The sequence below is a fragment of the Engystomops pustulosus genome, chromosome 1 (genome assembly GCF_040894005.1).
Source record: "Engystomops pustulosus chromosome 1, aEngPut4.maternal, whole genome shotgun sequence".
Lineage (NCBI taxonomy): Eukaryota > Metazoa > Chordata > Amphibia > Anura > Leptodactylidae > Engystomops > Engystomops pustulosus.
The window spans coordinates 174,240,897-174,259,327 of record NC_092411.1 but is presented as its reverse complement, the minus strand read 5'-3'; the positions used below and the strand labels follow the sequence as shown (position 1 = coordinate 174,259,327).

Below are 18,431 nucleotides of genomic sequence, written 5' to 3'. Positions count from 1 at the left end.
TGGGGCACATTTACTTACCCGGTCCAGTCGCGATCCAGCGGCGGGTTCTCCGACGCCGATTCGGGTTCTGCCGGGATTCACTAAGGTCCGTGCGCCGATATTCACCAGCTGTCGCTGCTGCGCCGAGGTCCGCTGGAGTTCACCTGCTTTTTTCTGGTGTATGTGAGTGCTTGATCTTGCGACACAAATGGCTTTTTAAAATTCAGCGGTTTTTCCGAATCCTTCGGGTTGTCCGGTGGCCACGCCCCCCGATTTCTGTCGCGCGAAAGTCGGCGCGATTGCGCCAAAACTCGATCGCGTGCGCCACAATTCCGTGAAATACAGCGCAAAGAGGAAATATTCGGGAAAAACCTGACGGATTCGCGGCTGCGGACCCTTAGTAAATGTGCCCCCATCTGTCAAGCATGGTGGAGGTAAAGTGATGGACTGGGGTTGCTTTGGAACTGGTAAAGTGTGAGATTTGTACAAGGGCAAAGGGATTTTTAATAAGGAAGGCCATCACTCCATTTTGCAACACCGTGCCATACCTTGTGGACAGCGCCAATTTTATCCCAGAACAGGACAATGAGCCAAAGCACAGCTCCAAATTATGTATGAACTATTAGAGGAAGAAGCAGGCAGCTGGTATTCCATCTGTAATGGAGTGACCAGATCACAACCCCATTGATCTGTTGTGAGAGCAGCTTGACCATATGATACGCAAAAAAAAGTGCCCATCAAACTTGTGGGAGGGGTTAAGTATCTCCAGATTACCTCAGCAAATTAACAGCTAGAAGGCCAAAAGGTCTGCAATGTTGTAATTGCAGCAAAGGGAGTATTCTTTGATGAAAGCTAAGTGAAGGAGAAAATTACCTTTCAAAAAAAAATAAAAAAAATTTATATATAATTTCAAACCATTTCCGTGTCTGGACTATATTTTCTATGCATTTTGCAACTCATTTGAAAAATAAACGTATGAGTTTTCATAGAAAACACAAAAATTGTCTGGGTGACCCCAAACCTTTGTACATTAGTACATATAGGAAGGGAGAGGAGGGAAAGGAATTTAATATTGGGATCAGAATAGAGGTTTTACATTAAGGTGGGGAGATACACCAATAGACTGAATAGAATAGGTTTCCAATCCGGTGTTCTGCCGAAAAGATGAGAACAACCTGAAACAGTAGTAAACATCACAAGAAAACTCAACAGGATTAACAACCTCATTCAAGAGGTTGTCAAACTCATTGTGTAGCCAATGAGGCAGATAAAATAAAATGTAATTCTGAGGTCAGTAGTGGCCAGCCATATCTGACACTATAAAAGGGTAACAGCAATAGCTCCCACTCAACCTCTGACCATAATAAGGAGACATATGGTGAGGTGTTGGGCAACTCTTATAGACTCTTTTAGATCAGCAAGGACACACCTTACATCAGATGTAGGCAAAGGTAGAAAGTCCTCTAAGGAAGTAACCAGTCTCTTTTTCCTGGACTGATGGTTGAGTTGTTGCCAGTCAGGATCCGTGAAAGGCCTTACAGCGATGCAACATCGATGATGTGAAGCCGGGAAGGGAGGTTCCACGAGTTAGGGCCAAGACAGATTGATAAGAGTTTGTTTGGTCTAATTACTAATCTGTATAGTCCCATTCAGTTGAATCAAGATTATAAAATGAAGAGCCAGCATTAAGGGATGCTTTTTGCTCTGAGCACTGTGAGGATAGGAAAAGATACACTGCATGAAACCTGGGTAAGAGGAGGGATATCTTGGAAAAAGGCCAAATCAGGCTCCTTCAAGAGTAATGGAAACAAGTTGCAAAACATGTGTTGGATATTCCTGACTGCATTCAGCCTATCCATCAAAACAAGTAAAGCTTTTTTTTTTTTAATAGCTGGCCTGATGAAGTGCAGCTTTTGTAACACTCTTCCTTTTTGTCTTTTCTGTTGTGCAGTATATACTGTCCGTTGCATTTTCAATCAAACGGTGGTACAGTAGGTTTTGAAGTATTATGACAAAGATTATTGCTTTTCACGGGAATTTTGATTTCAGTTTATGTATAGTGGTTGATTTCATGCTCTCTCCAGAATGTTTCTATATGTAGAGTTGTTAAGTCTCCAGTTTTGAGTGCTTTGGGCTCTTTCAACAGTCAGGGATGTCATCATGTATTGGTAATAAGGGATCATAGCAGCCCACTGACAGTGTGCAAGATTGCATCAGAAGGATACCAAGATTCATTTGATGTGCTGGTTGTTGCGCTGTCTTTTGTTGTCCTGGTCTTAAACGTAGCTAAAACTACTGTTCAGGTGTGATTGGCAGGACTCAAGAATGGTTTTGGTAGCTTCACCAAAACACAGGAGGGACAACTTTCTTCCAGCAGGTCTAGACATGGACTGATAATGCTCATTCCTTTCTTAATGTCAGTCAGCAACCTCAGAGGTCTTAGGGAACTCTCAATAACTTGTTAGAGTTATTAGATATCTGAATAAGTGAGCCTCCCTATAGGTTTTCTGCTTCGTTCAGGATTTTTATTGCAGAGGCATCAGCTATTTGACATGTGTGATTAATGTAGTTTGCTAGTTCTCACACGGTCAAATGGAAATTTTTTTGTGCATTTGTTTAGGGGTACAAAGAGTCCTTATTCGGTCCTTTGAAAAGCAATCCTGTATTATGAGTGTTGTGTTATTGTTGGTAGTTGCAGTTTTAAGAAAAGGGATGCCACCCCTATTCACTCTAATGGTGCAACAGCATGTATTCAATTATTTAGATGGGGGAAGCCAAAATTCCTTCACAGCCTGTCAACCTGATGGCTGCATACTGTAAATCTATGGTAGCGGAAGCATTTGCAAGTAATTTTAGGGCCTTGCATGCAAGGCTTGCAGCAGGAAGCACCAAGTGCAGGGATGCTCTGGGAAGGGAGAAGGTATGAGCCAAGCAGTATTCTTTCTGGCTGGTAAGTGAGAGAGTCCAGAGGGGCACCTGGTAGATAAACTAGCCCAGAGGTGGCGAACCTATGGCACAAGTGCCAGAGATGGCACTCAAGCCATCAACACAGCACTCGACATAAACCTCAAAGAATCATCCTGCAGTCTCAGGCGACTCAAAAAATGCTGCTCTCAGTGCCATTTTAAAGCAACACATCCTTGATTGCTTGGGACTGCAGGAAGAGGTAGGACATGTGGAAAGTAGAGGATTATCTTTAGAGCTCCTCTAGGCCCCACATTTCTTCCTGTACAGGGGGACCATAGCGAGATGCTACAACATTAGTGAAAATTTGCGCTTCTTCTTTCAACTGTTTTGTTGTCCTCAAGAGGCCAATATGATTTAAAGTTGTGGTAGAACAGGTAGCAATAAATTACTACTTTAATTGCAGTGTTGGCACTTTGCAATAAATAAGTGTGTTTTGGTTGTAGTTTGGGTATCCGGTCTCAAAAAGGTTCACCATCACTGCCCTAGCCTATAGGAGTAAGGATTGGGCAGTTATACAACTTTATTTCCTATATTAAAGGAACCGGGGAGCTGGACAAAATGTAATCAATGCCAGGTGTGGCCAAAATCAAATGGGATGAAGGAGCTCCATTTGGTAGCCACCATTTTAACATTTTGAAATAAAAGTTTGGTTAAATTCCGTATCCAAGCTTTATGTGAAATGTGACTTGGGTAGTACATAGATTTGCTTCCATTCGTAATACTCTACAAGTGGCCTTAATTTTAAAAAAAAAGTATTTTATGACAATTGTAGAGGCTGCAAACGGAAATTAAAATATAAAACCCAAACCAGTTACCCTATGTTGCAAACACCACCCCTATAAGGAATTTACCAAGAGATACAGTGAGCATTTTGACACAGGCATTTTCAATATTTTCATTAACTCCTTTGTGACCGATGGTCATTGATTCCTGAATGTCCAGGTCAATGTTTGACGTTCTAATATTTGCTTCTTTAAATGACAAGATCTCTTTTTATTTTTTCACTACATGCAAAACTTTAACCCTTAGTGACCATCCATACAGATTTCTCAGTCGGTCACTTAGGGCCTTAGGCTAGGCCAATGTATTCTGCAGAGGGAGGGGGCTCCCTCCCTCTCCTCCCTACAGCATAGGGAACTGATTTGGCTATGTGAGAGGCTATTGACTAGGGACAGACAGTAGGTGTTCTACTTAAGGAGACAATGCCAATTAAGGCCACCTTAAAGGCGTGTGGAGACTTAAAGCCATAATGCTCCACTCGAAACAGTGCTGTCTACAGTTGGGAGTCTGTTCCTTATGGAATAGATATACTGGTTTGGCTTAATCCCACATCATATTTTTAGACTTCTTGTAAGTCATACTTGATGTTAAGGGTGCTGCCTTTCAAGGTAGCAAAAGGAGGTATTGTTTTCCATTTAACACCTTGGAAAACTTATTTGCATTCTTCCCTCTCCTCCCAACAGCCGGACACCTAATGCAGCAGCAACATGATCACTAGTTCATATGGTAGTATTTTAAAAATAAAAAAGGAAAAGGAATTATGTAAATTCTCTTTGGAATGTCTACAGTTTAACCCAGTAAGAAGTACATCGCTGCCTCGCAACCACTATGATAGATAAAATCACCGGGGCCAGATGGCATACACCCACGGATTCTGCATGAACTATGTTCCGTTATAAACAGAATGTTATTTTTAATATTTGAAGATGCACTGAGGACCGGTTATATTCCACAGGACTGGGGCATAGGAAATGTGTTACCAATATACAAAAAGGGATAAAAAAAAAACTACAGACCTATGAGTCTAACTTTTGTGGTGAGGAAAATATTTGAGGGGTTTGTCAGAGATGCTATCCTGGAGTATCTCATTGTACATAACCTTATAACCCTGCGTCAGCATGGGTTTATGAGAGATCGGTCCTGTCAGACGAATCTGATTGGCTTCTACGAGGAAGTAAGTTCCAGACTGGATCTGGGGGACGCTGTGGATGTTCTATATCTGGACTTTTCAAAGGCATTTGACACCGTGCCACATAAAAGGTTGTTACATAAAATGAGACTGCTGGGAATAGGGGAAAATCTGTGTATTTAAGTAATTGGGTTAGTAATAGAAAACAGAGGGTCGTAATTAATAGCACATTCTCAAATTGGGTTGACGTTACCATGGAGTGCCACAGGGGACAGTATTGGGGCCACTTATTTTTAATATTTTAATTAATGACCTTGTAGTGGGTTTACACAGTCAAGTTTCAATATTTGCATATGATACTAAGCTGTGTAAAACAATAAATACTGAGGTCGATAGTTTTGCATTACAGAGGGATTTGTGGAAGCTTGACGTATGGGCAGAGAAATGGTTGAGGTTTAATGTAGATAAAATTAAAGTTATGCACTTGGGTCATGGAAACAAAAAGTATAATTATGTTCTAAATAGTCAATTACTTGGTAAAACTGGAGCTGAAAAGAACTTGGGGGTATTGGTGGATGGTAAACTTAATTTTAGTGACCAGAGCCAGGCGGCTGCTGCTAAAGCAAATAAAATTATGGGATGTATCAAGAGAGGAATAGATTCTCATGATAAAGACATAGTTTAGCCCTTATACAAATCCCTGGTCAGACCACACATGAAGTATTGTGTACAGATATGGGCACCAGTATATAAAAAGGACATAGTAGAACTGGAACGGGTGCAAAAGAGAGCAACCAAGATTATTAGGGGAATGGGGGGGGGGGGGGGGGGGCTAGAATACAATGACAGATTACAACATTTGGGATTATTCAGGTTAGAAAAAATACGACTGAGGGGAAACCTCATTACAATGTACAAATACTCTCCAAAGATCTTTTTATGCCTAGGCCTGTGTCAGGGACAAGGGGGCAGGAGGTTGTTATGGTGGACTCTATGTACATGTACAAAAGAGGCCTGGATGCCTTTCTGGAGAGAAAAAATATCAGGGGTTATGGGGATAAAACATCTATTTGATTATTAAAGGTTGGACTTGATGGGTTGCGTCTTTTTCCGGCCATATATACTACTACTACGATGATAAAAACAAAAATAAATAAAAATTACAAATAAAATTAATTAAAATGTCCTAAAAGCCCCATATATAAGACAAATAAAAACAAAACCACAATATAATATGTATCACCGCGTTTCAAAATTACCAAATCTTTAAAAATATTTTAAAAACTGTTACTCCTAGTGGTGAACCACGTAACAGAAAAATGCACTGAAATGTCACTTTTTTGCCATTTGCAGAACATAAAAGAATAAAAAGTGATCTAAAATTTTTTAAATCTATTAACACCTAACAAAACGTATATAAATTTGGTATCCCTGTGATCTTACAGAGTCAAAGAATATACACTCACCGGCCACTTTATTAGGTACACCATGCTAATAACGGGTTGGACCCCCTTTTGCCTTCAGAACTGCCTCAATTCTTCTTGGCATAGATTCAACAAGGTGCTGGAAGCATTCCTCACAGATTTTGGTCCATATTGACATGATGGCATCACACGGTTGCCGCAGATTTGTCGGCTGCACATCCATGATGCGAATCTCCCGTTCCACCACATCCCAAAGATGCTCTATTGGATTGAGATCTGGTGACTGCGGAGGCCATTTGAGTACAGTGAACTCATTGTCATGTTCAAGAAACCAGTCAGAGATGATTCCAGCTTTATGACATGGCGCATTATCCTGCTGAAAGCCATCAGATGTTGGGCATATTGTGGTCAAGGGATGGACATGGTCAGCAACAATACTCAAGTAGGCTGTGACGTTGCAACGATGCTCAATTGGTACCAAGGGGCCCAAAGAGTGCCAAGAAAATATTCCCCACACCATGACACCACCACCACCAGCATGAACCGTTGATACAAGGCAGGATGGATCCATGCATTCATGTTGTTGACGGCAAATTCTGACCCTACCATCCGAATGTAGCAGCAGAAATCGAGACTCATCAGACTAGGCAACGTATTTCCAATCTTCTACTGTCCAATTTCGATGAGCTTGTGCAAATTGTAGCCTCAGTTTCCTGTTCTTAGCTGAAAGGAGTGGCACCCGGTGTGGTCTTCTGCTGCTGGTTTTGAAAAATAAGCCTTGGTCATCAAGGTGCAAATGAGCTGTGTCACTAAGCGGTTAACTTGACAGGATAGTTTTATTAATTACCAGAGAGAGTGGGCCGCCCCCAGGGACAGGAAACTCTTAAAGATCCACGCCTCCTTCCATGCCTCAGTGGTTTTCAGAGACAGAGACCTAACATTTGATTTGTACCGATTTCCCCCTTTCCCCGCGACAGCACCATCACCATTTCTGAGAGAACAACAGAAAAGAATAAGGGAGGGACCACCGATTAGAGTACTATGCGACTCTATTCATGTGAACCTGGAAATAAAAGCCCTGTTCTTTCCTCCATATTGTATAAACAGGCTATCTGACGTTCTCCAACTTGCTGACCTATCTAGATGGATGTTAGAAGTACCATTCTAGCCTAATTTGTGAATTCTTTTTCCCTGTCGGAGTCTGACACAGAAGTTAGGTAATCTTATCTTGTGGGACTTAAGGAATTTCGTAGCTACTTTTGGAAGAAAAGCTGGATCTGTGAGTAGCACTATCCCATCATCTAGGATCTTAACGTAATGTAAGTGGGTCAATGGTGAGTTTAGGAACAATGTGAGGTCCCAGGAAGGTACCGAGGATCTTCTGAAAGAAGTGATCTGCGGGTCGGCCTCAATGAATCTCACTATCTAGGGATGGAGGCCATGGATTTATTTAGGGAACTCAGTGTACAAATTTGAACTTTCAGAATTGCTGGCTTACGACCCATTTCTAGTCCTGCCTGCAATAAGTCTAGAATCTTGGCTATGTTTGGCTGTTCTTGATACAAATCCTGAGTCTGACAGAACCTGAAAAAAGCCCTCCAGATGCGTGAGGTCACGACTTTCCTACTCTTTTGTTATTTAGAGATTACCTTCTCAGAACGCTCCTTTTTCAATAATATTAGCCTTTCAAATTCCAGGCAGTCAGATATAGGTGGTTGACTTCTGGATGAAATATTGTTCCCTGGTGTAGCAGATTCTGGATCTCTGCTAATTTCCACAGATCTGAGATTGACAGCTCCTTCAAAGTCAAAACCATGCCCTTCTAGTCCAGAAGAACACTATTCGGATTAACTCAATTTGATCCTGCCTGATCTTCTTAAGGATACTGGGGATTAGTATAACAGGGGGAAATGCATAGGGTAGATTGAATTTCCATGTTATTGATAGGACAACCAGACCCCATGGCTGATCCTTCCAGAACTGCCTGACTTGCATGTTTTATCATGTGGCAAAAAGATCGATTTCCTGCACACCCCATATAGGCGAGTTATCCTCTCGAACACTTCCTTGTTGTGGCACAACTCTCCCTGGTTTAACTGATGGAGACTTAAGAAGTCTGTGGTCTCGTTGCTTTCTTCTTTTAGGTGTTCTGCTGATGAGGAGTTTAACTCTGCCAGCTCAAAGGTGTCATATGCTAGATTCATCAGCGACTGACTTCTGGTGTTCCATGGTTTATAAATGCAACTGCTGACACACTGTCCGAAAGGACTTTTAGATCCTTTCCTCGGATCAATTTTAGAGATAGTTTTAGGGCTTCTCTTACCACACATAACCCCTTGAAATTTGAGGACCTGTCCGATACCCCTGTCTGATACTTGATTCCCCAGATGTGGTCCCCAATGACTGGCGTCTGTCACCAGAGTTACTACTTCTTGTCTCCACGGGACTCCCTTGAAGAAGTCCGTGTCCTGCAGTTGCCAGACAAGGGAGTAGGGACAGGGATTGATGCGCAATCAAGGAGCGGACTGACATCTGAAGTTTGTTCATCTTTTCAATAATTTTTGGCCTGAAGAGCTTTCAAAGACTCTCAGAGCTTTAAGACGCTGCGAGCGATAGTGCCAAGTTCTTTTGTTGCTCCTCCATCCCGATTGTGACCTGGGTTGAAGCTGTGAGGGGAGGGACGAAATAAACCTCTCCCCATTTTTCCAGGATCAACCTGGATCAGGACATACAGGTAGCTGCAATATTTGATTTAAAGGATGAGGAAGAATCTTCCCAAGCCTCACGCAGAAAACTATATTATATATATATATATCACCACATCCATAATAACGCGTAGAATAAAATTAAATATTGTATATACTCGAGTATAAGCCAAGTTTTTCAGCACAAATAAATGTGTTGATAAACCTCACCTCGGCTTACACTCGAGTCAAGAGAGAAAAAAACCCCCAAAAAACAAACACATTGTACTCAACTTCAGACACCCCCCTGGCAGGTCCTCTTCAATACAGCGATTAATACAGCAGTGACACGCAATTCGGCTCAGTGTCCCCATGCCGTTCATCACAGGCATCAGTCGCTTGCTGTCGTTCTACGTGCGCCGGCACTGGCACATATACACGTTATGATGTCAGCAAGCTGCTGACGACATTGTGCCTGTGGCGGACAGCGTGGGGACACGGAGCATCGCATCGGAGTCGGAAGGTGAGTACACTTCGTTTTATTCTTAGGCTACATTCACACGAACGTATGGAGGACGTATATATGGCCGACGTATATACAGCCAATATACGTCCCCCATACACTCCTATGGGCGCACGGCACCCTACGGGAGCGGTACGGTGCAGCACACGTGCGGCACCGTACCGTTCCGTACCCGGGAAAAAGATAGGACATGTCCTATCTTTTCCCGTAAAACGCCGCCGTGTGCCATAGGTTGCTATGGAGAGGGGCGGGGGTGAGCTGCGCTCACCTCCTCCTCCTCTCCCCGTACACTGCCGTTGCCCGCTACGGTACGGTACGGGCAGGCAACGGCAGTGTGAATATAGCCTTACAGCCATGATATTATTTGGGGCAGGGGCTGGCAGGCTACATACTACAGGGGGAAGGCAGGCTATATACTATAATTAGGCTATACGGTGAATACCAAAAATAAATTTAAAAAAATGAATGAAAAAGTAAAAAACCCAGTACAAAATACCAAACCCAAAAAGCATCTCATCCAGCTAAAAAATGCAGTCATATGGCCCCAATAACAAAAAAGCTAAAATTGTATAGGCTACAAAAGGAGCCACTGAGAAAACTAAAATCCTGGCAGCTGCATGGTGCTTCTTCCCTTCTATGTCTCGCTGTGCGCCCATAAAACAAGTACCGGAAAAGTGTGTGTGTGTGTGGGGGGGGGGGGGGGGTTGTCTCTGTACTAGGGAGAAATTGCAAAACAAATTTAAAGATGGTTTCTCTCTTTTTATCTTTTGGAAATCTGTAAATTTAAGGGCTAAATGAACATATAACTGGCAAAATTTGACCATTCTAAATTTCACCTTCAGTTTGATTTACCATATATACTGGAGTATAAGCCTAGTTTTTCAGCACAAAAAAGATGTGCTGAAAACTCAAACTCGGCTTATACTCGAGTAAAAAAATATATATAGGTTTTACCAGGTTTCTGTGGTAAAATTAGGGGCCTCGGGTTATACTCGAGTATATACGGTAATTACTATGAAGTTCTCAATCTTCCTATAAGCCGTTTCTGATAGCGTGAGGGGTGAAAATTTGAAAATATATTGATTATATAGGTTTTTTTTTAATGCTAAATATTTAAAATTTCATTCAAAACAGTAGTTATCAGCAAAAATTCTGAAAATACAGAAAATGGATATTCCATTTGTAAACCGTGTGATATCAAAATAAATTATCCAGAAATTTCAAGAAATTATGAAAATGTAAAGTAGACATACGGGAAATGTTACTCAGCAACTTATTTAAGTGTTAAATCCATGCAGCTGGAAACACAATCATTTTGAAAATGGCAATTTAAAAAAAAAAAAAAATCATCATCATTTTTTCTTTTGTAAATAAAATTCAGGCAAAATTAAACAACTAAAATGAAGTACAACATGTGAGGAAAAAAAAACAAACAAACAAACAATCAATCTCAATCAATCATTTCGATAAGTAACAAAAGTTATAACCATAAAAAGGTGACGCATGTCAGAATACAATAAAATGGGGCTGAGCCTTAAGCTACAAAATGGCAGTGTCGTTAAGGAGTTAAATAACGCACTGAGAGACAATGGGGCAAATTTACTTACCTGGTCAAGTCGCGATCCCAGATTCGGACGGTCTGATGAGGATGAAGTCCGGCACGATTCATGAAGATTGTGCTCCCGAGTTCCTTCCCCACCAAGGTCTGCCGGAGTTCACCTTTTTCTTCCTAGTGCTTGTAAGTGCGTGTCTGGCGACACAATTCTAAAAATGTTAAATCTTGTGCGTTGTCCGAATCCCGATTCGCCAAAAACCCGGGCAATTCGGCACAAAACGGAAATCGTCGGGAAACCCTTAGTAAATGAGCTCCAGTATTTGGACTTTCAGAGAGACAGTTTTCAGATCGAAACCTGTTGGAAGTCCAACACCTGAGAAATGTTAGTGGAAGATCGATCTGGAGTATTAGGACCACAAAAGTAGCATTTTTCAAATACAAGAGTATATGGATTAACTTGCCTTTAAGGTTGTTATCACTTTATGTGATAATCCTTAAGCCCTTAGTAACTGCCTTTCAGGATCCATGCCAATAGCTGGAGAGCCTGGGGTCTTGGATAGAAGACTGGACCCTAGACGAGAAGGATGGAGTATTGGTTCTTCCAGAGCCATCTTCTTCAGTGCTGAAAACAATTTCTTATTTTTCCATAATTGAACTATAAAGAATTACTATTGCCTTGTCCCTTTGTATCTTTTGAACAACCTTCAATATTATTGGTATTGGAGGAAAGGCTTACATCAGTGAGGCATCGCAAGGGTGGCAAGAGAGAAGAAAAGCTTCACCTTCGTATTTGCTCGGTTAGCGAATAGGTCTATCTATATAGGTCTATATCTGGTTTTCCCCTTCCTGTGTTAAGTTGTAGAAAGACTTCTGCTTTATTATGTTTCTGCTGAAACAGTCTGCTAGTTTGTTCTCATTAGGTGAACGGCTGATAAAGAAAGAGCATTATTTTCCGCCCAGTAGAATATTTTCTCTGATAGGTGAAGGAGATCTGGGCTTCTTGTTCCGCTTGATATGGGAGATATGCCACTGTGGTGACATTGTCCAAGTAAACTTTTATGTGGGAGTTTTTTTCTTTAATAGCAACTTTGCTGTTCTTCAGGGTTTCCCACACAGATCTTAACGTTTTTTTGAGGAGATAATTTGAGGAGCGAGACTGTATTGATAGTGGCCATAGACCCTGGGCAAAGGAGTCTCTCAGTTTTGCACCCCTTCTAGACGGACTCGGGTCTGTTTGGTTAAGTCCGCCAATTTAGGGATGATCTAACAAGAGGAATATTTACTTTGCAATCGAGTTGTAGAGAGTTTGTGTCCCAGGAAGTCCGTATCCACCTTTTGTAGTGTACGAGTGTGACCACCAACTCCACTGGACAGACTGAATACAGGCAGTTAGCTGGTCTAAGATCTTCATCACTTCCCTTATGTAATAGTTGTTTATCTGATCTATCTTGCCATTTTTCCCTCTGGAAGAAAAGAGAGTTGAGGCAGACGCAGAAATAAAGTTATCCTGATGGGCATCAGATTCGATTTGGCCCAATCTATGACCCAGACAAACTGTTGAAGAGTCACAATAGTGAGATTCCTGTGCTGGAATAATTAATGCTCTTTACGCGTTATTATCAGGAGATTGTCTAGATATGGGATTAAGGCAACTTCTTTGTTTTCAGAAAGGCCACTATCTCTATTATGATTCTTGAGAAAGGCCTTTGAGCTGAAGAAATCCCGGAATTGCCTTGTATTGGTAGCAAGCTACTTCCCCTTCTGCTGTAAAGGCCGCAAGTCTGAGGAATTTCTGGGATGTTGCACATGGTGATACAAATCTTGAAGATCAAACGTGCACATGAATGCCTCTGGATGAAATTGGGTGAACTCGATTTCCATTTTTAACTTCCTGCACAGTATATATCTTAGTTTCATAGTTTCATAGTTTATACGGATGAAAAAAGACACTTGTCCATCAAGTTCAACCAAGGAAGGGTAGGGATTGGATGAGGAAGGGATTTAGGGGAAACAATCCTATATAGCATAACAATCAATGTTATTTAGGTGTAAAAAGGCATCTAGACCCTTCTTGAAGCTCTCCGCTGTCCCTGCTGTGACCAGCTCCGGAGGCAAGCTATTCCACAGATTGACAGTTCTCATAGTAAAAAAAGCCCTGTCGCCTCCGGTGATTAAACCTTGGTTTCTCCAAACGGAGACAGTGCCCCCTCGTCTTTTGATTTGATTTAATCTGGAACAATTTACCACCATATTTTTTGTATGGACCATTCATATATTTATATAAATTAATCATGTCCCCTCGTAGTCGTCTCTTTTCCAGACTAAATAAATCTAGTTGTTTTAATCTTTCCTCATAACTAAGACCCTCCATACCCCTTATCAGTTTTGTGGCTCTACGTTGAACCCTCTCCAGCTCCAGGGCATCCTTTTTATGGACCGTTGCCCAGAACTGGACAGCATATTCCAGGTGTGGCCGAACCAGTGCCTTGTATAGTAGTAATATTACATCCCTATCACGAGAGTCCATTCCACTTTTGATACATGACATGATCCTACTAGCTTTAGAGGCAGCTGATTGACATTGCATGCTGTTATTCAATTTATGATCTACTAGTACCCCCAGGTCCTTCTCAACAAGGGACTCTCCCAGTTGTACTCCCCCAAGGACATATTTTGCCTTTGGATTATTGGCCCCCAGGTGCATAACATTACATTTATCCACATTAAACCTCATTTGCCAAGTGGATGACCAAACATTCAGTTTGTCCAAGTCACCCTGCAGCCTATGAACATCCTCCATAGACTGTATTACACTACACAGTTTGGTGTCATCTGCAAAAATAGACACAGTGCTATTAATTCCTACCTCTATATCATTAATAAATATATTAAATAGTAGAGGGCCAAGCACAGAACCCTGAGGTACACCACTCATAACTGATGACCATTCCGAGTAGGAATCATTGACCAGAACTCTCTGGATACGATCCTTCAGCCAGTTTTCAATCCAATTGCAAATGATTTCTGCCAAACCAATAGCCCTAATTTTACCCATCAGGCGTCTATGAGGGACAGTGTCAAATGCCTTTGCAAAGTCCAAGAACACAATATCCACAGCTGCTCCTCCATCCAGGCACCTGCTCACCTCTTCATAGAAGCAGATAAGGTTAGTTTGACAACTTCTATTCTTAGTAAACCCATGCTGGTTATTACTTATTATTCTATTTGATGTCACATACTCCAGTATGTAGTCTTTTACTAACCCTTCCAACACTTTCCCCACAATGGAAGTTAAGCTTACAGGCCTGTAATTGCCTGGCGAAGTTCTAGAGCCCTTTTTATATATTGGCACCACATTTGCCTTGCGCCAGTCACTTGGCACCACACCAGACATTACGGAATTCCTGAAGATTTTAGACAGTGGTACAGCAATAACAGAACTGAGTTCTTTAAAAACTCTGGGGTGTAACCCATCTGGTCCAGGAGCTTTGTACACATCGATTTTATTTAGCTTAGATTGGATAATGCCTACATTCAGCCAGTCTACTATATTACAGGGTGCATGACTCACACTGGCACCACCCAAGTCAGAAGTTCTCTCTTCTATTGTATAAACGGAGCTAAAAAACCTATTAAGTATCTCCGCCTTCTCCTGGTCTCCAGTCACCGATGCCCCATTTTCAGAATAAAGGGGTCCAACCTGTTGTGACCCATTGTTTTTTACATTGATATAACTAAAACATTTCTTGGGATGTGTTTTGCCATCTTTAGCCACCTGTCTTTCATTTTGTATTTTGGCTGATTTGATTTCCTTTTTACAGATTTTGGTAAGTTTTTTGTAAGTATTTAAAGCCTCAGGTGACCCGTCAGATTTATATTTTTTAAATGCCCTCTTTTTCTCATTAATTGCCCCTTTTAACTGTAGCTGTAAGCCACGAGGGGTGTAATCTAGCCCGTCTATACTTGTTACCTATTGGAATAAATTTAGAAGTATAAAAACCCAGGATAGATTTGAATTTCTCCCATTTAACATTAGTATCACCATGTGACAGTATCTGATCCCAATCTATATCCTGTATTGCAGCCCTGAATTTTTGGAAATTAGCCCTCTTTTCGATTTTCCCACCTGTTTCTGCTTTTTAAAGTTTAAGAGGAAAATAATTATATCATGATCGCTGTTCCCAAGGGGTTCCCGGATACTGACATTTTGGACAATCTCCGCATTGTTAGAAATCACAAGGTCCAACAATGCGTCACCTCTTGTGGGATCTTCTACAAGATATCTGTTCAAACTTCTTTGGTTGCAGATCATTCCAGAAGAGCAATTTGTTTTTTTAAATCAGGAATACTGAGGAACAATGTTCTTGGTCTCTGTTGGTGATCTAGCTCATCTGAGGCAAACAGGTATCAAGGCTTCATTTTCACAGCTGAAGTAGATGGGTCTGGATCTAGCGAGTCTATAGATGAGCCGGCTCCTGGGGTATGGGGAGGTTATAGAGGCTTCCTGCACTTTGGTATGTATGGTGAGTGGGTGTGTGGATGTATGGTTCATGGGCCCATGAAAGAATGAATGTACATCTTGGCATACGCGTGGGTATGAATACCCTTGTTGGGCACAACTTCAAATCACTGACACATAAATGCATAATGAATTGTTCATCTAGATTAGTTTGGCATTTAGCTGTATAATTATATTATATCATACTGTTAAATAGGATTTTTATATGTGTACCCACTTGAACACTAATTTTTCAATTGCAATCCAAGAGTTCAGGATACACTAATACATAACATTCATGTATCCTTTCCCTGACCCCAGACTGCTTGACGCATTTTAGAGTCTGCATGTCACTTTACCCCACATACCATCGTGGTTTGGGATTACTGCCCACACGATGTTAGTTCACATATTCACCTGTCACAATTGTGCAATACCGTTGGGGAACAGCAGAGGACATGCTCAGGAGCGTGCGCCAGTTTGTGGCGCATGCGCAGCAGCGTGCGCCAAATTCTGGCGCACGCGTGATCGCTTACACTTCTGAGACCGCGCTAACACGCACATGACAAAGCTAACACCCACATCATCAGCTGCGGCTTGTTTTGCCCCATGAGAGACGCCAGCACATAAATAGGACAACAGCCAACACCACAACACCCCTGAGGAAGCCAGTTGGGTGGCGATACGCGTGGGGCTGTGTACCCCAGCTTCCCCTCACCTCCCCTTTGCGTCTATCCCGGTTGCAGCAGGTAGATATGTGTATCCATCTTTTACATATACCTCATTGCACTTGCTTATAGATTGTTCTGTTGGAGGATTGTTGGTTTACTTTTTGCTGATTCTCCCGGGATTATGAGCTTTGACCACACACACTGGATATCTCATCCACTATAAGATACATTTCTGGATTTTGTGCAGCTAGGGGGGTGTTATTTCAGGAGGGGGAGCTAGTGGTTTGTAGGGGTGACCAGCACTATCACATGCTAGGTCTCCTTGCTGGATTGTTTGTTTGTGTGTTGTTCACACTTTTAGATGTTTTTATGGTTTTTTTGTGTTGTGGTGTAGTTTATATATCAATAAAAGTTGTTTATACTTTACCTTTTTTGTTCCTTTGGCATACTTCTGTTTTCTTGAGAGTTATAGAGGATGTTAGCGAACATTGTACTTCCCCTTTAACGAACGTTTGCATCTAATCCATTGATGATTTTTCCTCTTACTAGATTATCTAATAATAATAAATAACAATTCCTATATGTATATAGCACACACAGACTACGCAGCACTACACATAACTTGCCAAATCAGTCCCTGCCCTCAATTGGGCATACAATCTGATCAACCTATCAGTATGTTTTGGAGTGTGGGAAGAAACCCAACCAAACACGTAGACAACACAAACTCTTTGTAAATGCTGTCCCTGGGACATGAACCCAGGCCCCCAGCGCTGCAAGGCTGTAACGCTAACCACAGCCACCGTGCTGCCCTAATAGCTATACAGTACTTGCAGACCAATTTTTTTGTAAATCACTAAATAATTTGTTGAAACACATGTCGCAGCTACTGGAAGCAACTTTTTTCTTCTCCGTATCTTTTTGAGGCTGATCTTTAGGATTCTTCTCTTTTTGCTTCTCCTCTTTAGACTCCTAATAGAGAAGGAGAATAATCCTTCTCTATTAATGCAAGTATAAGGTAATCAGTGTGTAAGTAGGGACCTTACACCCGGTATAAAACAAAACTATATCCCCAAAACCATTCACAGGAGCAATAGGCGGGGTTTCTTAATTTGAAAGAACACACAGGCCGCCATGCTGTTTTAGCCAGGTGTCATTAGCCACGCATGGGGCCGTAGAATACCCGCACCTGATGATGGCAAGGAAGGGAGACCCCGACGCCGATCAATGCCTGCGCCAGATAGACAAGGGAACCAAGCCCCGCGCCAGAACTGCATTTCCCCCTCACTGTACCACTTGGAGGAGGAAGCGAGGAGAGATTTCTCTCTACTCCTTGCCCAGGGTAGGGAAAGGAAGCCACTAGAGTGTGGATGCAGGGGTAGGGTATTTTAAATCTCTGCTTCCTGTCCCTTAAGAGGTAGTCACCTGAAATAGTCTTCCAACTGTCTTAAAGGAGTTCCGAGAGATGCTTAGCACTTTTTGGCCCTTTTACCTTCACTCTGATGTTCAGCTCACCCCAAACCTCTCGATTGGGTTCTGGTGACCAGGTCATTTGGTGTAGCACCCCATCACTTTCATTCTTGGTCAAATAGCCCGGCTTAGATGTGTGTTTGGGGTCATTGTCCTGTTAAAAAATAAATTGTGGTCTACCTAAACTTAAACCGGATGGAATAGCATGCTGCTGCAAGATGCTGTGGTAACCATGCTGGTTCAGTATACCTTCAATTTTGAAAAAAATACCCAACAGTGTCACCAGCAAAGCAGTCCATTCGTTCACTTTATTTGTGTCGCACAAAGACACGGTGGTTGGAACCAAACATCTCAAATTTGGACTCATCAGACCAAAGCACAGATTTCCACTGGTCTAATGTCCATTCCTTGTGTTCCTTGGCCCAAACAAGTCTCTTCTGCTTGTTGCCTTTCCTTAGCCATTTTACCATGAAGCCCTGCTATACACAGTCTCCTCTTTACAGTTGTGTCTGCTGCTAGAACTTTGTGTGGCATTGACCTGGTCTCTATTCTGAGCTGCTGTTAACCTGCGATTTTTGAGGCTGGTGACTCGTATAAACTTATCCTCCGCAGCAGAGGTGGTGACTCTTTGTCTTTCTTTCATGGAGTGGTCCTCAAATGAGCCAGTGTCTTTGAAGCGCTTGATGGTTTTTGCAACTGCACTTGGGGACACTTTTAAAGTTATGCCAATTTTTCAGAGTAAATGACCTTC

General features: G+C 41.9%; 1 protein-coding gene across 4 annotated transcripts in view; it reads right to left on the bottom strand.

The window, feature by feature from the left end:
- Nucleotides 1–18,431, bottom strand: part of ANKLE1 (ankyrin repeat and LEM domain containing 1) — a 142,784-nt gene that overhangs the window by 52,809 nt on the left and 71,544 nt on the right. The gene's annotated exons all lie outside the window — the stretch shown is intronic.